The 20,908-nt window shown below is 38.6% G+C and overlaps 1 pseudogene; it reads right to left on the bottom strand.

Moving 5' to 3' along the window:
* Window positions 1-952: 952 nt before the first annotated feature.
* LOC150022262 (eukaryotic peptide chain release factor subunit 1-like) lies at window positions 953-3,929 on the bottom strand (annotated as a pseudogene).
* Between the last annotated feature and the right edge of the window lie 16,979 nt (window positions 3,930-20,908).

Genomic DNA, 20,908 nt, shown 5'->3' with positions numbered 1-20,908 from the left:
TTCTTCACCAGCTCTGTACCAGAAGATCTTTGTAATTTTCATAACTCTAATGAACTCCATTTCAAAAGTTACCAAAAGGCAATTACTAAAGCCAATGAGTGACTTTGTTTTTTTAGTTTTCATTTTCCCTGACTTGTTTGTAGCCATAGATGTTGTCTCCTTCTTCTGCCTAAGCCAGTGATTCTCAATGCTGGTCCCAGCACCAGTAGCAGCAAAACCTAGGACTGTAGAAATGTGAATTATTGGGTGGGACTCACCCCACACCTACTGAGTCAGAAACTCTGGCGGGTGGGGCTCAGAAATCTGTTTTAAAGAAGCACTCCAGGTGATTCTGATGCCCACTAAAGTTTGATTACCACTGTCTCAAACTAATTTGCTTTGGTAAGCTTCACTTCCCTTGTCATAGCAAAATGTAGAAAGAGCCGTCCAGACAGCAAGTCCCATAGCTGCTAATAAACCAGGCTAATTCAGAAAAGTTTTATAATTTCTAGCATATGATTTTCCTATCGTACAGACTACCAGGTGGTACAGGTTAGGCAATATGGATTTTTTTTTATGATCTCATTTCTATTAACTTTTGAAGGTTTACAGCAGTTAAGGTATTTTTACTTCTATGTATGAAGGTTAAAAAAATCATTTTTTTTCCATAAAATACAAGAGCAACCAATTTCACCATCGAGTAAAAGTAAAAACTGGGATTCTCATTTAAATTAATCCTAAGTGGCATTTAGGAACATAGTTGTAGGCTGCTGTGCTGACTCCATGACAAACCAAAGTGTAGGGTTGGGTCTGGTTTTGTTTCGGTTTTCTCTTCAATATCCAATGCTTATGGATTAAGTTCTGGAAATGTTTCAATTGTAAGGCAGGGATCTGTTTGGATTCCACCACTGGTATGCTACTTGAGTTGGATGCTGGAAAGTGAGGCACATTTTGCCGGACCCATGTCAACTCCCTAGTCATCAAGTTCAAAAAGCTCATTGTCTCCTCCTAGGTATTCCATTCCCTGGAAATCTACTCAGTACCACAAGATACCTCTAATTCCACCAAATCCTTTCACAAATTGGGATCCTTCTTGTGATTTCTCTGTGACTATTTACAATGTAGCTCCAAATTTTTTAAAGTATATTTTATTGATTATGTTGTTACAGTAGTCCCAATTTTTTCCCCTTTGCTCCCCTCTGCCCAGTACCCCCCTTCCCTCCAGCAATCCCACCCCCTTAGTTCCAGTCCATGGGTTGTGCATATAAGTTCTTTGACTTCACCCTTTCCTATATTATTCTTAACATCCCCCTGTCTATTTTGTACCAACCGATTATGCTTCTTAGTCCCTGCACCATTTCCCCCCTTTTCCCCCTCCCCCCTCCCTCCAAATGATCCCCATTCCTATGATTCTGTTCCTATTCTGGTTTGCTTAGTTGGATTTTGTTTTTATTTTTTAGATTCAGTTGTTGATAGTTGTGAGTTTATTGTCATTTCAGTGTTCATAGTTTTGATCTTCTTTTTCTTAAGTCCCTTTGACATTTCATATAATAAATGCTTGGTTATGATGAGCCTCTTTAGCTTCACCTTGTCTGGGAAGCACTTCATCTGCCCTTCCATTCCAAATGATAACTTTGCTGGATAGAGTAATCCTGGTTACAGGTTGCCTTTCGTCACATTGAATACTGCTTGCCAGTCCCTTCCTGCCTGAAAAGTGTCCTCTGAGAAATCAGCTGATAGCCCTATAGGCACCTTGCTGTAGGCAACTCTCCGCCTCTCTCTTGCTGCCCCCAGGACTCTGTCTTTATCTTTCACCTTTGTCATCTCAGTCATGATGCGGCCTGGTGTGGTCCCCTCTGGGTCCAGCTTGCCCAGGACCCTCCATGCTTCCTGGACCTGTATGTCCATCTCCTTCACAAAATTTGGGAAGTTTTCCTCATTTCTTTTCAATTTTGGCTTCCTCATTCTGCACTGGTTGACTGTTTTTTTCTTCCTTATGTTCCAAATCATTTATCTGAACCCTGGTTTCTTTCCCTTCACCATTGGTTTTGTGTGGATTTTCCTTCATTTCACTTAGCATAGCCCTCACTTCTTCTCTTATGTGTTTGCCCTACTCAAGCATATCTGTCAAGCCTGTGAGCACCTTTATCACCAGTGTTTTGAACTCTTCATCTGTTAGGTTGTCTATATCCTCATCTGTCAGGTTGGCTATCTCCTTGTCGCTTAGTTCTACCACTGGGACCTTGATCCTTTCCCCCTTTTGGGTCATACTTCTCTGTCTCCTCATTCTGACAGGCTCCTGTGTTTGTTTGCCTCCGTGTCCCAGGTGGAGCTGTCACTCCTGTTATGTTGTAAGGGGCAGAGCCTTAGGGATTCATCAGTATAGGACAACCTGTTTCACCACGTTGTGGCACTGTATGTGGGGGAGGGGTCCGAGAGGGAACAATGCCACCAGCCCAGCACTCGCCCCTTTTCCAAGCACCTCTCCCACCTCCGCACTGGACTGGCACCCCTCTAGCTGCTGCCCTGTCCATTGTTCCCAGAGTGGGTGGGCCTGCGGACATTCTAGGACCATGGGGGCCCTTTAAACAAGCTGACTCTGCTGAGACTCGCTGTTTCTGCCTCCACCCCAACCCCCACTGGTCTGCACAGTCTGAAGCAATGAAGCTTGATTTTCCCCAGTGCTGGGACCATGAGCTGTGAGGTCTGGTTGTTTCTAGTTTTGAGGTAGTTGTATTCCTTCTTAGTTGTGGAGGGAGACGCAGCGTGTCTGTCTACGCCTCCATCTTGGCCGGAAGTCCTCCAAAGTTTTTATAGTTGTTAGCAAACCATTCTAGCAGGGGCATGCTCTCAATGAGTTTATGTTCTTGTCCTGTCTCTGTCTGTGAAATAAGATTTATCCTTCTCTTATTCTGGAGTTAGATAGAGATTTTCTCCTCTTCTGTGCCTTGGCAATGGAAAACATATCTCATTATATCCAGATTTTCATAGACTATTAGAATTTTTACAGCTCCCATTTCTAAAGCCTTTAGTGTATCTTCAACTCCAAAAAAGTACTTGCCCATGTCCTGGCTGATTTCACCAAAGTATCGTCCTATTAATTTCTTTTCTCGAATAAATTTCATGTTGGAGAGCACTTCAGTAGATAACTCAATAGCTTGGTTGAATCCATTTTCACCACCATAGGATATATCAACTAATTTTAAAACTTTTGATTGCAACCTCTGATCAAACATATCAGATTGATTTAGTTCAGTTTTAAAGTCAGCCGATCCAGCTAAAATGAGACCAGCCACATTCACTTTGTCCCCAGAAATAAACAGCTGCACAGCAGTCTCAGCTCCTTTCTGAACATAGTTATGTCACTTTTCCATTCTTAAATGGGCAAAATACAAGGCTGACTGACCTCCTCTACCATGTTTCTTTGAGAGATCCACAGTGAATTTGTGCAGGACGTCTCTCGTGTTTCCTTAGAGTGTGCCAAAAAGTGCACCACTACCATCAATTACAATGAAGCCAAACTTGATGTCATCTGAAAGTAGTGCTGTAAGAGCCTCCGTATGGAATTTGTTGTCACACGAATATAATGATGTATTAATTGGTTTGAAAGGTTCGAAGTCAATGTTGACTTTCTTTTCCTTTCCTTCTTCGGTTACAATTGTACCACAGTAAACAACCAGGCCATTTGGAGTTACTTTGTTATAAAGTTTGAGTCTTTGTTGTACAGATGTAATGGCTCCCAGGACTGAAAGGTGGTTTACTTGTGACTTAATGTTAGATGCAGTTCCAAACTCATCTGCTAACATTTTTGCCACTCGTGAAATCTGGTCTTTGGGAGGAATGATCAATGATATCATGCTTGTCCCATTGCCGCGGGCCGCCTCCAAACTCTTAATCAGCTTCTTGATCTTCCAGATCTCCACATTCCTGTCCACAGCACTGGGGTCGTCTGCCAACTTCTCGCTGCCTCCTCCCTACAGCGGCCCTGGCGGGGCCCAGAGACACCAAGACCACAGAGTCAGCACCCTGGATTTTTGAATGTACAGTTTATTTTCCCTGACCACATGCGCAGTGGTTGCAAAAAACAAGTATACATTACTTGAGAATGTCTTAAGTTCACAAACACAGTATAATTCCTTTATTTATAACCCAAGTTTACCTTTTAAAAAATCTTATCCTTTATACTCTGCACAAACCTCCCTCAAACTCTTTCCCAGACCATCACAGATGATGAGGCTAGCCAGATCACAGGCAGCTCCATTCCTAATTCTGATTTAAATTTGGTTTTTCTCTGTGAAGTACAATGAACAAAGGGAGGCCCTGCGAGTGGCACCACCAGGCAGTGTAGCCTATCCTGTTAACTGGATTCTTCTCCACTTGACTGAATTCAGAAGAATGATATGATAGAAGTGCCCACTTCAACCTTTATGAAAATTTCCCTTGACCCTTGTAATGGTGGTTTTCTTCTTACATTGACCACTTTTATGCTAGTGCTTCTCTTTCTTAAGTTTTAATTAGATTTCCATTTTTTATCCATATACACTGTGTTTTAGTGAAGTGATACATTTGACAATCATCTCTATTTAAATGAGTCACAAAACTATATTTCTAGTTCTCATTTCTTCCAAACTCCAAATCCATATAGTCAATTATCTGAGGGATATTTCCAAATAAATGTTTTATGATTTTACCATTTCCTAAAATAAAACATTTTTCTACCCTATTCCATTATGTCAGTATCTCTTTTCAGTTAACCCAACTTAAAAATTAGAGTTATCCTTGAAAATCCTATCAATTTCCATTACACCACTCTTGTCCATTGCAACTTCAGTTACAAAGATATTCTAACACTTCTTTGCCTTTGTTACTTTTCCATACTTCTAACCCAAATTCATTCTGTTCAGTGTTGCCATTTTACTTTCTTTTCAAAAATTCTCAATGGTTGTCCATGGCCTAAAGACAAAGTCCAAGTCTTTGGTCTGACATTCAACAGACTTTGTGAATTTGGTAAAAACTCCAACCTCAGCCTTCACTATTACCAGCACAATCTCTCTGCTCCTATCCAAATGGTCTACTATTTATTAACATCATCACCCCCACCACCACCATCACCATCACCACCGCCACAACAAGCAACAGCAGCTAACAACAGTGGCTAAGATTTGAGAATTTACTATGTGTGAGGAATTATGTTAAATGCTTCCAACTTATCATTTCTCTTAATCCCCATAACAACCTTATCATTAGCATGCTATTATTATCTTTATTATGTAGATAAGAAAAACAAGAATTATAAAAAGTTAAGTGACTTGCTCATGTTCAGATAGCTAATAATTGTGGAGATACAAGTTGAATCTAGATCTGTCTATGCCAACAGACTGTAAATTCTATGAAAGTAAAGATTGTTTACTATCCAGTGCTTAGCTTAGTGCTTGATCCATATAATCAATAAATATTCTTAACAGATATTAAATGAATTTCAAATTCCATCCTCATAACCTCTGTGATCCCTTACTTTTATCATCCTCTGATTTTTGTTCAATTCTGTTTTAATGCACTATTTTATCCTCTTAGCTCTATTTTGGGAATACATACTGTCACCTCTGTCTTTCTAAATCCTATCCCATTTTCAAGGAACTCATAAAGTCCTGCATCTTTCACAAATCTTTTTTCAGAACACCAGTTCTTCTTTGAATTCCTAGAGGGATTGTATTATTTTCTACTCATTTGCTTTTCATTATATTTTGCTTTGTGTGATTCCTTCACTTTCTGTATATTTTTTTCATCCACAGGAGATTACTAGTACCTGTAGAAGTGAGGCCGCACTAACTTTCAACAAATTAGCAGAGTTAAATGAACAGATCTTAGAAAAAAGTTTAACCAAAGGTTTCTAAAAGGGGAAAGCAATTTACCCAAAACTGTCAGTGATTCTCTGACATTTGAGTCCTTCTTTATGACTCATAGGGTATAGTTAGGGTAATGCTAATGGTGTAGCAAATAAATCCAAGAATTTAATTGGCAGAACACAATGGAAATTTATATTTTTACTCATTTAACAGTCCATTGAAGGTTAATGTCTTTTTTCTGATTTACTGATTTCATCCTGTGGCTCTGTATCCTCACAACAGAAGAGAAGGTGGGGGAAGGAGGCAAAGAAGGTCTACCCCCTTCTTATCTGCCTTCACACTGAAGAAACATACCACTTCGGCTTATATTTCATTGGGAAGAACCAGTGATATGGTCCTTCCTAGATACAGGAGGTGGAGAAATGCAAATCCCTGGCTGGGCAGCTATTTCACAGCAACGATGTCCTCAAAGGAGAAGGATGGGTGCTTGTAGACTTAGACACAAGTGGTTAGGGAATATTTCTTATTAACAGGAATAACAATGTATATTTGAATCAACCTTTTAAAAATTCAACACAGATTTGTTTTCTGAATCCAAGCCCATTGTAATCTAAACATTTCAAATATAATCCACAAACAGTGCTTTGAAAAGTACACAAATAGATAGGCATTAACATATTTGTTTTAATGGTGTTAATCATAAAGCAATATGCTTATCCACTGCCTCCAAAATATACCCTAAAGGCAGCTGCAGAGGAGTCAATGATGAAATAGTATATGCCTCTCTAATTTTTAAGGCATTTTATTTCCTTCTAGATCATTGGAAGCAAGCTGATAATTTAACCAAAATATAGAACTTTTAGAGCTTAGAAATAGCCTTAGAGATAACCAAGTCTCAGCAGTTACCAGACTTTTTATCACTGAGGACCTTCTTGACTATCTCCTCCAAACCCCATATTGTGAAAGATCTTTGACTTTCAGATTTTATTTAAGGACTAAAAATAGCATATATTCATTGAATACTAACCATATGCAAAAAATGTACAAAGTGCTCTATATTGTTGTACTTATGTCTCACAGGAACTCAGTGGAATAGGTATTATAATTCCCATTTTAAAAATAAAGAAATTAGGGTTCAACAAGGTGATGTTTACTTACCTGAAGTGTAAGGTTGAGCATTTGATAGGAAAGGTCACAAGATTTGAACCCAAGTCTAACACTAGAGTTCAAGTTCTTTATCATTCTACTGTACTGCCTTTCTAATTAGATAATATTCATTTTCCCAAAGTTTTGATTAGCATAAGTTGGTAACATTCTAATCAAATTCAAAGAAATTGGAGGAACACAACCCAAGTGTCCATCAGCAGATGAATAAACATACTGATGTATACATAAAATGGAATATTATTGAATCACAAGAAGGAATGAAGTTCTGATTTATGTTACAATGTGGATGATACTTGAAAACATTAATGTTGAATGAAATGAACCATCTACAAAGGGACAAATATTGTATGATTCCACTTGTGTAAAATATCCAGAACAGGCAAATCTGTAGAAATAGAACAGAGATTAGAGGTCACCAGAGGCTGAGGTGAAAAGAAGTCATTGCTTAATGGGTACAGAGTTGTTTGAGGTGATGAAAAAGTATTAAAAATAGATAGTGGTAATGATTTCACAACATTGTAAATGTAACTAATGCCACTGAATTATACACTTAGAATGCTTAAAATGGCAAGTTTTATGTTAAAATATTTCCCACAGTAAAAAGAAAAAAGAAATTGGATTTTGGGTTTACCTGTAAAATTTACTGTGTGTATCTATGATTATAGTTTCTGTAAGTTTTTTGAAATGTAAAATAGGTTTCATGTAGATGTTATATTAGTGGCTCTCCAAGCACCCACACAGGGCAATATGAGAACAAAGACAACCTCTCACAATCACACACCTAGATGATGGCAGAAGAAAATGGGTCTCCTGACTCCCAGTTACATATTATTCTACATATCCTACATAACAAACACAAAACAGTGCATCTATTAATCATTTTTGTAACCCCAGCAATCTTAACACAATTTTGGATTGATATTCCTTAACAGCTCTCTAGCCCTTTCGCCTGACTGGAAGACAGAGCCAAGGATGTAACCACCCCTGATGGCACCCATCCTACCCCTCCACCACTTTTCAGAAAAGCATGGAGGACACATCATGGAGGAAAATGTGGAGAGGAGATCAAGATAAGCCATAGAGCCGTGATTGGTTGGTTAGACATCATTCTGCAAAGTGAAAGTCTGCCAGTTCCATTCCTGGTCAAGGCACATGCCTGGTCAGGGCACATGCCTGGTTGGGGCACATGCCTGGTCAGGGCACATGCCTGGGTTGTGAGTTTGGTCCCCAGTCAGGGTGCATATAAGAGGCAACCAATCGATGTTTCTCTCTCACATCGATATTTTTCTCTCCTTCTCCCTCACTTCCCCTCTCTCTAAAAATAAATAAACAAAATCTTTTTAAAAAATAAAAAAGAGAGAAGCCATAGAAAAGGCAAATGAAGACAATCATAGGTATCAGAAGAGACTGAGGAGAGGTGAAAAAGTGTGCATATGATGAGACAGAGAAGGGAATAGATGGTCTCCAATGTTCGGCCTTCTATTTTGATGAACACAACATAGGGCTAGGCAATGAGTACTTGGTGGGAAAAGCCACCGATTATCGTAAAAGATAAGGAACTTCAGACATTTAATTCACAGGCTTGGGATTCCTCAAAGAGTTTCTCTCCCTCCTTCCTTACCTTTCTTGTTCTTATCCTCCTCCTCTTTCCCTCCCCTCCTTCCTTCCCTCTTTCCTTATCTTCCATTCCATGCTAGAGTACTTTGGTTCTTTGGGGTCACCTTTTCCTTACTGGTGCTGAGAGAAGAGGGTATCAACAGGAGGGAGAGGATATAGGGAGATGTCTGAGTGGGCTATGTGGGTCTTTGTTTACAAGAGAAGGATAAAGGTGTAATAACACAGGTATTCTACCCACTCCTCTGTATTTCTATGCTTCGTCCAACTTTTCTCTCTTTTTAAAATTGTTTTGTAAATTACTTGTGCTTGTGTGATGGAGCCTTGGTAATTCCCAACTTTGTCTTCCCAAATAGCCTCATTCATTGATTTCTGCCCACTTGCCCCCAAATCCCATATTCTGAAAGGTCTACCCTGTAAACCGTTAAGGTCTGGGGCACATTTTAATGATCTTTGTACCCCTGGCATCTAGAAAAACACAGGAACCAACTCATGTCTGTCAACTGGGTGAAGAAATAAATGTAAGTTGTCTGAACAAAGTGGTAAGCCATATGGCTGGTTCTCTGCAAGGCTGATTAAGGGCACAAAAGGAAGGAATATTTAAATCAGGAGTATTCCAGGATTCAGGAATACCAGATGCCAACAGAAAGAAGGGAGTTTTGAGTTCCTCTACAGTTTTGTGATGGGGTTTCACAGCATAGAGAGGAGGTAAAGCTTTGCTGCAGTCCTGTGGAATGATAAAGACTGAGTATTATTTGTGCTGAAACTTTCATGAATAGTCACAGAGGATGAGAAAGTTAATAACCAATATAGTAGACTTTCTAAATATGGGAGGAAATAAAATTAAAATTTGAAAAGCTGCTACAAAGGCAGTAGACCATGTTAATTATTTTCAAATCAGCATTAAAGCAAAGGACCTACTCTTTTGAAAAGAGCTACATCAATAAATCCGAGAGCCAAATGGGAGAAAGTACTTGGGAAGATACGTTGGTGAACTTTTCCTCATACATCATTCTTCAGAAGGCTCCTCTTCTGGCTTCATTTCATGATTCCATGAGGTGCTGGTCTTCGCTCAACTCTAGGCCAGTGGGGTCCAGCAGCGTGTGAGTCGACCCTCAAATGGCCTTTGCAGGACCAATAGCGCTATATCCAGGCTCTGATACCTACGAAGACAGTCAGCCAGCTGCATAGAAACTACCCTGCCACCTTTTGCACCAAATTGGAAAGCCCCAGATCTGCCTTCTACTTGGTTTCCACCGGTCCCTGGGAATGGGCTTGGTGCAATCTTCAGAAAGGTGCTTGCGTTCCCTCTTAGCCTGCTGAGCTGGAGGAGGAGGTAGGAACTGGGCCTCCGAGAAGGGTAAGGTAAGACAATGGGAAATGATGTTCTAAACCTAAATTGTGCCAGCATGCAACTTTTAGAAACTTTAAAAAAATAAAAACAAGATAGTAAAAGGAGATACATGGGGCAGGAAGATTTTTGAGGAAAATATCCATTTTAGTAATGTCTGTAAAATATAAACCACCTAAAAACAATTAGTGAACCTCAGTTACATGATTTTTTAATTCCACTTAAGGACTACAATTTCAACAGCACTGAATGTGGTAGAATGATGCATTTCCTCCTTTTAATCCCCCTCTAATTTTTATTATTTTACTCTGCTTTTGCCAATCTGTTTGTAAAGTTTTACCTGCCTTTTCTAATGGTTATGGCTAAAAGTGGGGATTCCAGCCTTTCACTACTGCTCTGGTGATAGTATCAAATGCTCCAAACATGGCTAATCTCAAATTTCTTATAACACACAGATATAACATGGGAAAAGCATATTAAGCTGGAAAAGAAGAATAGAGAATAAGAGAGGGTTAAAAATAACAAACCATAATCTCCTGAGAATTGCATGGAGCTGCTTTTTGGATCCACTTTGTATTTTTTCCCTGTCCATTTAAATGTAAACCAGGCAAGCTCCATGTCTCCAGGAAGCTTTTTCCCTTTAGAGAGCTCTTTACTATTTAAACAGAGACTGGATAGATATTTCAATGCAGAGTCCACATAAAATCCCATATTAGGGATGATACCAAACTTAAAGAATGTTGTAAAATGAGAATGGAAAAAAATGTACAAAATGAATTCCTCCCCATTTACATGCTTTCCGTCAGGCTACTAGATACCAAGCCTCTGTCTTTGTGTTAACACTGCAGATTAGGTCAAGTTTTTACCCCTCTGAGCTCTTTTCCTGTAAATGACGGGTTTTGATGTGAAACAAGCAACATGTCAAAGCGAGTTGAAAGATGTAGGCATTTTATGCCATGTCACAATGACAGGCCGGTGAATATTTGGGCCATTAGGGGCTTATTAGTGAATAAATGACCAGATGGTTCAGTGATGCAAGGAGATGGACAGAGCTGGATGCTCCTAATCAGCACTGTCTGTACTTGATGTCAAATCACATGACACAGTAACCCATGGATACCAAGGAAGAGTTACCATTAGCAAGTCAATTTGATATCTGGGTGGTGTAAACAGACTTACAACCACACTTCAAGGCTGCCTCTGTTTTGAGGAAGGACAATACAGTAGAGTATTAAAAGACACACACACAATAAACTCTCACTGTTACTTGGTAATTGTACTAAATATCTTAGTTCTTCCTTTTATCCTTAAGAAAGGAATAATGTCTACATAGATCATCAAGAAAAGCGATCATCAAAAATAAAGAAGTCAAACTGAGAGTGCATTTATATTCTAAGTAAAAGACATGAAATAATAACTTTCAGCAAAGTGAGTCATTAGTGAAAAGATGCAGAGTGATCTTTGTATTTCTCTCAGTGGTAGCAGGTGAAATACAAAGTTCAGGCACAGAGCACAAACTACAAACACACTATTTGCCTTTGCACACTACATACTTCCAAACGTGGAGCACTTTAACAGCAACCTTGGGTTTTTTCTGTAGGAACATAGAAAAACTTTTTTCTTAATTTTTTATTTGTTGATTTTAGAGAGAAATAGGGAGGAGAGAGAGAGAAAGAGAGAGACACATCAATTTGTTGTCCCACTTTAGTTATGCATTCTTCAGTTGATTTTTGTATGTGCCATGATGAGGGATCAAGCCCGCAACTTCGGCATATCAGGATGATGCTTTAACCAACAGAGCTTCCCAGTCAGGGCTAGAAAGGTATTTTTGAAGGAGAGTGCACGTTTCTTTTTTTCCCCCGTCATTTTCACTATTTTTAAACTGACAAGTATTCCTTGCATGGTGAACACCCCCAAATACTACTAAAGAAAACAGTCACTCAAAACCTGAAGAAGAAACCAGCTGGAAATAAACTTACTTCTGTGTTCCATCAGAAACAAGTGGGTTTGAGGGCACAGATTCAATGCATTATATGTCTTTAATGGAATATGTTGACAGGCATTTCCTCGCAAGATCATCAATTAAAGCATTTCAGTCTTAAGGGGATAAAAACTAAATGTTATTACTGTAAATTTTCTCTTTGAATAACACCTATTGTTTGTATAAAATTTTTCATTTGCAAAGCTCTTTGTGCATATTGAATCTTTTAATTTTCTCTTTAGGCAAGTATTACTAGTTTTTTGATAAATCCTTCCTGGGCATCTACTATGTGTATGTACTTCTAGACAGGATGCAAAAGACTTACAGTTGCATTAAGTGAGGACTTTAAGTGGGTACTATGCAATATTTGATGCCTATAAAAAGATTGCATGTAATATATATGTTACAAAAAATAATTTTAAAAGTTGGCATCTGGGATCCCACCATCCAATATAGGAACCAGAACATTATTAATAATGTTAAAACTATGAATGTGCTCATCTCAGATCAGTACCCACACACACATACTTATCTATACACTACCCTCCCCCACACAGGTAACTACAATCTGAATTCTGATTGTATCCTTGCCTTACAATTCAAAAATAATTTGACCTCACAGGGCTCTATTTCTAAACAAGATATTTTTTTAATTTGCTTGTTTTATCCATTTATAAAAATGGTATCACACAGTATATGTTCTCCCTAAACCTACTCAACAATAGGTTTAAAATTAACCATGTTTTTTTATATGGCTGGAGTTCATTCACTTTCACTATTTTTTTATGTTTCATAGTGTGAATATTCCACAATTGATGTATCCATTCTCCTGTCTGTAGATATTTGGTTTGTTTCCAACTTAGGGCTATTACAAATAATGCTACAGTGAACATTCTTGTAGGTAAATACTGGTGTACATGTGCACACATTTCTCTAGATGTGCAGTTTCTGGGTCATGGAGTAAATACATATGTACCTTAACAAGATAATGCCGAAGTATTTTCCAAAATTTGACCAATTTACCCTTCTACCAATAGTGTATGAGGAGCATTCTCATTGTTCTACATCCTTATTAACACCTATTATTTTAATTTTGCCAATCTAGTGTATGTATAATTAACCTTAACAGCCACCTTAAGAAGTAGTAATTATTATCTATGTTTTACAGATAAGGATCAAAATCACATAACTAGTAAGGAGTAAAATCAGGACTTGAACATAGTCTCCGCTTTACAAACCCAGAGTCTTCCACTATTCCACACTGTCTTTCTCATCTTAGTCTCCACTGATTCATCCTCCAAATCTGTAAGCACAATCGACATCCCAGAGCAGTACTGTATTCAATTTAGGGCTCAGCCTCTTGCTAGCTAAGCAACTTGGGCAAATCACATAACCTCTCTGTGCCTCAGTTATCCTGTCTATAAAACAGTAGTAATAATAACACCTATTTTATGATTGCTTATTATGTATTGCATTAGATTACAAGGGTTAAACAAGTTATTTCTCTCTCACACACACAAACACACACAATTAACTAGACATTTAAATAAACACATACTCCAAATTCCAATCATGCCTGGTAGAATTCAGTATATTTGCTCTCACCCAAATGCCCTCTTTATTTTTCCCCCCCAAGCAAATTGCTGTTTTATTCACTACCTTGAACTTCTATGTTGTGGGCTGGCAAACACATCTTTGTTTCACATGCATTTGCATTTGCATTAAAGCATTAAAAAGAATATTTTAGCTTTAACACCATGGTGACTTGATACCAGTACGATCAGTTCAAAAGCTTTTTAAAACATGTATTTTGATATCCAAAGTCCTTTAGAGGACTTAACAGAGCTTGTGTGTGTATATATTCCTATGTGTGACAATGTAATGTTTTATCTTCTTCATTAGACTATTTATAGTTTTAATCACAATTATACTCCTAGCTTTAATATTCAATGAGTACTTGGTAATTAAATCAATCAATGAATGAATTTTAAAAAACTGATTAAGTGATGTGTTTTGATGAATTTATATGTCAATCAAATGCTCCTTTTTAAAAAGGTGTACAATTTTAAATCTGAAGTCCTTGGCACCTGATGTGCTTCAGAATTTAGTATATTTTCATTAAAAAATTAATAGTGTATACATACTGCATATTATATGACACCAACAGCAGGACCTGGGAACTACCCAATAAACACAAGAAAATTTCTGCAGCAAAACATATGGATAGGTACATATAAAGGGGTTTTCAGGGCCCACAAATAGCATCACATTGGTTTGGGTCAAGCTAACTAACAGCAGATTTGTGGAAATGTTTAGTGTTTTCACAGTTTTTTCTTTTTTATTATAGAATTATGGGTTAAAAATGCAGGCCTATAATTTTTTAAAATATGGAAACTTGAATTTGTATCTCCTTGGTCCCTAATGTATTTTATTTACATTATGGTGCATCTTACATTTTATTCCTTGATCTCCAAGAAAAACTATACTAGTTATGTGCTTTGGAATTTATTTTAATGAACTAGTGATTATCCTATTTGCCTGCGGCCATGGAAGTGTATAACCCATACTAGGAGAAGCATAGCTGAATCTTAACAAATAATAAAAACTATTTCAAAAATTAGAATTAGGATTTTTTATTTAAGAGACTTATAAAGTATTTATTCTCAATTGCGGAGGGGAGGCATAAATTGCCTATAGTTTCAAATTTTTCTTTTTCCAATTTTAGAGATTCAATAATCTTTTTCTAAAAGGTGTTTTTATCATATAGGGAAGTAAGTTTTAAAGTTGATTTTGAAAATTCATAAAAGGGAAAGTTCACTGTATTTTATGAAGACCTAAATAAGAAAGAAAGAAAAAAAAACAGTTGTTTTTAAGACCATCAGAAGGTCCAGGCTCTAGGGGCTTCTCTGTTATGGTCCTCAGGTAGGAGCAAGAATAGCATTATGGAAATCAGACAAGTATAGCACCCAATGCCTAATCAGTCAGTACATTTAAATGTAAACTTCCCAAATGTCCTACTGTACTTCCAAGAACACCACCTCTCCTCTGATAGTGTCATCGCAGGGAATTGCCAGGACCAAGACAATGTCCCTTCTTTTTATCACCTTCAAGTATAATGTGTGAGTCAGATGATACCCTTTACTCAACTCTTATGACTTGGCCATGGTAAAGTGTACTGACTCAGAGGTCACATTGTCCTGTGAAAATCACAGCTTAGACCTTCATGAACCCTGCACTATAAGAAACTTATTTCACTTCTGTGTCTCCGCTTATCAATCTAGAAATGTGGTTAATGATAAAACCTAAGCCATATGGTTTTTGTGAGGATTAAATTATATTTAGTATGTGTTTGACTGATAGTAAGGCTTTATTTGCGCAAATTATTATTCCAAATTCATGCTAACTCTGAGCACCCTGTCAGTCATCTCAATAGTTAAGCTGTAGCTTGCGCTAGAACACAGTAACACCACACCTTATGCTCCCAGTAGACCTTCTGGCACTTTCCAGCACCTCAATTTTATTCATGTTATTTACTGCTTAAAGTTGAAACAATGCATTAACTCATATTATGAGTTCTTTCTTTGAATAATATTTACTGCATTATAAGTATCAACTATCTCCAACTTAGAAACAGGTTGAGATGCAAAAAGTTTATTTGTATATGAGTTGTTCACAGTTTGAAACATTTTTCCACAGAGGTGATGTTTTAAAAGAGTTTAGGTACCCATGCCAACACAGTAAAAGGCAGTGAAGTGGGTATCCGTCTGCTATACCGAGGGTCTCAGACAAGCAAAACAGCTCATTTAGAACCAGGATCCACCTGTTTGTCTGCCCAGACACTGCATGATGGCTGAATCTTGGCATCTTCATCTAAGAAGGAAAAAACTGAAAGTCAGGGAAGAGGTTTGCCCCAGCTTCTAGTCACCATCTCAGAGGGAAAGGGTATGAGCTATAGAAGAGACTGCCACTACCAAGATGATTAGAAACTTCTAGAACCTTGCTAACTTCTCTCAGTTTCATTTCTCTGTACCAGTTTCCTCACAGTGGTTAGTAAGAATCTCCTTAAAACCAAATGCTCTTGGGAGCCCACAAGGCAGAGGGATGAATGGGAATCATATTCCACTCTAAAGCTAGTAAACGGCTAATGATAGTGGGGGTTGGGGGAGAACCTCAAAGCATAAGATGGGAGGTTTCTATTTTAAAGAAGAAAGGAAAGCAGGCTGAGTGAATCTATGCCATCCATGTGCCAAATCATGAATGATGGACTACATCTCCCTTTATTGGTAATTTAGAAAAAAACAAATGGATGATGTCACTTGAGGCTCCTCATCAGTAACATTAAGTATCCATATCCTCAGAAGAGAAGCGTCGTACTTTGGTTCTCAACCTTGGCTGCATATTAGAATAATCTGGGAAATTTTTTTTTAAATCCCAGTGACCAAGCTGCCACTCAAATCAATTACTTTGCAATACCAGGATTGAGGCATCAGAAGTGTTAAAGATCCCCAGATGATTCCAAGGAACAGCTACGTTTGAAAACCATTTTAAATACCAACCACTCCCAGGTGTCCCAATAAAGAATAAGGTGGTGTGGCTAGGCAGGGCTCTGAAACACTCCGAACATAAAGCCTCTGACCCAAATTCCCATTTATAATTAAGTATTCTCCAAAAAAATCTGGGACAGGAATTTATAATAGACTCAAGGAAACTAATTATTCACATTATGATTTGATTTTCTAAGAAAGTAAAAATAATTTCAACCATAGTATTCAGTAAATATGATGGCAAAATACAATATTTCAAACTATTTATGTGCAAACTCTAAGAGCATCCTAGAGGTTATTTGTCCTGCCATATGCCAGGCATGGTGCTTGGTACTGGGGATGAAATAATTGCATATGTATGTACAGCCCCTGCCAAGATGGTAGCTTAGAGTCAGTGATGAGTGCAAGAGTTAGCAGGGGAAGCAACTAGATAATGTTGACCTTAAACAAATTGACAGCCAGATATTTCTCCAGCAATGTGGGTTTATTCCAGAACAACAGAGAATTATAACTTGGGACATGCAGTCTAAGTTCAGAGGAAGGAGGGAGAAAAACTCTCTCTTATGGGCATGGGACGGGCTTTTGTAAAACAGTTTTTGTAAAGAGTTCATTGGTGGAAACTGAAAGTTCAATGTATAGTGACTTCTCATTGGCTGAGCTATGGCAGCCTCCCGTCGGTTGAGTTATTACTAGGAAAGAAGGGGTTTTTTCCTCCACTGCTGAGGTAGTAATGTGCTATCTTTTCCTGTCAGAGACACAATGTATGGGCTCAATAGTGTGTGGAATGATATGTGCGTGAGAGTTCTTCTTTCTTCTAGCCGCCTGACTCCATTTTATTGTACTTATTTTTTAAAGGTTTATCTTATTCTCATTTGCGACAGAGAGAGACAGGGGAAGGGGGGGTGGAGGAAGAGAGAAAGAGAGAAACATGGATGTGAGGAAGAAATATCGATTCGTTGCCTTCCCAATGCCCCTAACTGGGGATCAAACCCACAACCTAGGCACATGCCCTGACTGGGAATCAATTAGCCACCTTTTGGTTACAGGATGACACTCCCACAAACTGAGACACATGGGCCAGGGCATCCTGACTCCATTTGAAATGAGGTTTCTATTTATTAATTTCACAGTATAAACTGAGTGCTTGACCAGCTGAAGACCACCAAGAAGCAAGGAGTTACACCTGTGAAGCCTGAGTCACCTGTTTTAAATCATTGTTTTCTGGGTCACAAACATTGGTCCCGTGAGTGTAGTATTGCTTGGCAGGTGTGGCAGTGTCCCCTCAGCTGAATCATATTTATGGAAGTTGTTACCTCCATTTGAAGTGGTTTCATCAGCTCTCCCTGTGACATACATGCCTTTTACACTAGAAGTGCTGGCCTGTGCACTGGGTGTGAGCCTGACTGTGCACGTGGCTATTCGCTTGCCCCCACTCATAGGGTAACTGCCACTATTACATGTGGTCTTAATTAAATTACTCAGAATTAGTCCTCTGTTGATTTGTGTTTTTAGGAGAAAATTGGTAGCTGCTGTCGTGTGATGAGTGTGTCCGCATCAAATCTCTTGCATCCCAGTTGCTTCAGGGGCTTAGAGGAACTGAGTGTCTCGTGGTACTGTGAGTATGTCGTTTCTTTCTGCTTTGACATGGTTAGTGTCTCTGGTGTTTATTGGCACAATCCCCAAGCTTCCCGGAACTTGTGTCATTAAGCATGCAATGGGGTCTGACTGCAGAAAATGCAGAGCACATTAAGCAGGCAAAATCAGCCCAGGTCTTGAAAAAGTCTCTGCGTAGAAAAACGAGTGGCTCTAAATGATTCTGTTAACATGTCTGACACCCCATGCCTCTCCAGTTCATCACTGTGGAGGACTCTAGCCACGTGAAACATGTAATCCCCCTTCTCCTGGTCCCCTCCCCACAAAGGGCTCCACTTCTGTGTTATCAATCCTGATACTGCTGAGAGCCACAGATTTCTGCAAAGATATGTTTCTCTCTCAAAGAACTGCAGATGAGAGGAGAAAATATGCGAAGACAGGTAGCAAGTGAACCAAGCAATTGTCAGATAAATTGTCTCAAAACTCTTTGTAAGCATTTACTCATTGAGAGAACAATCTCATGGTCTAAGTCCACTGTAGATAAAACTGGGAAGGAAGCAGTCCATCAGGACAAAGTGTGGGCTTTTCTGGTCTATACAAGCAAACACTAGCATCCTGGCTTTAAACAGGGTCTAAATGATTCAGGTATTGCTGCTTTACAGTTTTTAAAGGAATTAAGCTGGTGACATTATAAGGCCCACAAAACCACTAGTTGAGAAACATGTCCAACTTGTGAAATAAACTATATAGTTGTGCAAGTCTTTGGCTGTTGGCCCTCAGCTGTCCCCTTGCCCTTCACCTGCTCTGTTCTGTACTATAAGAAATTAAGGGAACTATGCCTTGAGGTTTCGTGCCTGCCAGTTTGCAGGCAGGTCCAACTAGAGGCAGGCATTGGCAGAGGGGAGAAGTCAAGATGTTTCTTCTCCTCTCTGTTTCTGGTAGCATCTTCCTAGCACCAACCTCTTCCATGGCACCATCGCTTGCCAAACAGACCGGCCTCTTGTAGTCCCAGCTCCTCATCAGCAGACCCACATAGTTCACCGTGGCTCCATACCAGCTCCTTCCTTTGTCCCACCAACCCTAGGAGAATGAATATCTTCCTATGCTTGTTTATCTCTGGGTTGTCTCTGCTGGACTTCTCAGCTCTTCTGCCACCTATGTAACCATTTCTTTGTGTGACAAATTTCTTATTTTGAGGTACTTAGAGTGATTTCTGTTTCATTGCCGGTAATAATATTTTATTGTTCTGAGTAACTGAATTATGTTATCTATGGTAGATATGTATGTATATACTTAAAAACAAAAAAGGATTGTTATGAACTGAATTGTGCCCCCCTAAAATATGTTGAAGTCTTAAACCCCTGTATTTCAGAATGTGACTGTATTTGAAGATTTGGTCTTTAAAAAAGTAATTAAAGTGAAATGGGGTCTGGGTGTAGACTCTAATCCCATCCTGAGATGACTTTATAAGAAGAGATTAGGGCATAGACACAGAGAGGATACAAGTATAGATCACCTACAAGCCAAAGAGGGAGGTCTCAGAAGAAACCAACCCTTGAACACATTGATCTTGGATTTCTAGCTTCTAGAACTGTAAGGAAATAAACTTCTGTTGTTTAAGCCACTCAGTATCTGGCTTATTAATACTAGCAAATGAGTACAATTGCTTATCTCTGAAATTTAGGGTGAACTAGTTAACTCTCAGCCCCAGTGTCCTCATCTGTAAAATGAGGATATTACAATAATCAGGTTATTATGAAAATTAACTAAGAGAAGCTTAATGTAGTACCTGCTGCTGTGTTCCTCAAATGTTGGGTATCATTGGGAATTGGGTTTGTAATGTTATTCAAGGAAGGGATTGCAGTGTGACTTTTCTAGAATGCCTATGTCTACCCCCTGAGTCTGTTTTGGGTCAGCCAGACAAACCTTTTTTACTGGTTACTGCCTAGAAGTCTCTGCCCCAGGACCCTAATGCAGAGCCCAAGCATTGTTGCCTACAAATATCCTCACCCTGGAGATAAAAGGAACCACCTACCTGGAAGCTTTTGCACCTGCAACTGAGCTCAGCCAAATCCCTGGGTAGCAGCTTATCTTTGTGGACAGCTGCAGCCTCCCCATTCTGCCTCTTTTTTACTCAGATATTTCTCCTTCTGCAGTATTGTGCCTAACAACCTGGGTCATTCAGTTTTCTTTTCCACATGGGATCCTTGAGTCCTAGTATGATGCAAAAGACTAATTGCTACTCTTTTTATGAGCATATTTATATTTATAGCCTTCAGCTAAAGGAATAAAGCTCTAACAGTGTAATTTGGGCACTAAATGATAGGGTATTTTGGACATCTTTACATGGAAATATTATTTTAATCAAATTTTGAAGAAAATACAGTGAAAAAATATATAAAGAAAGAGAATGCTTGGTTTTTCTTTACCAAAGTTTTGGGGAAATGAGAAAAAAAGTGGGTGACCCTCATAAAGAAGTATTTTTAATAAAGGCCTTCTCCTTTCATTAGTAAACCCAAGCTTGTATCCTACATGTAAATGGAATATTTATCACCACCAATTTATTATTAAGTGTCTTCTAGGTGATTGATACTATATAGTTACTTTCCAATGAAAAGAAAAGGAAAAAGGAAGGTGAGGTATAATAAAAACGAGAGAAGCTCAAAGCATTTACATCCACTTTATATTTTAAAAGCAAAAATTTTTTGTCTTGTGATTTTTAACTTCCCAATGGTCAGTTGCCATATGGTACTAATTTTGCTCATGGAATGTGAAAAATAAATGTCAACTCTTGAATCACAATCACTAACCTTATAGCTACACAAAATATAAT

This window comes from Furipterus horrens, unplaced genomic scaffold (genome assembly GCF_987537825.1).
Source record: "Furipterus horrens unplaced genomic scaffold, mFurHor1.1.pri manual_scaffold_1, whole genome shotgun sequence".
Taxonomy (NCBI): domain Eukaryota; kingdom Metazoa; phylum Chordata; class Mammalia; order Chiroptera; family Furipteridae; genus Furipterus; species Furipterus horrens.
The sequence above is the reverse complement of the archived record's forward strand: the minus strand, read 5'-3'. Positions and strand labels throughout refer to the sequence as shown.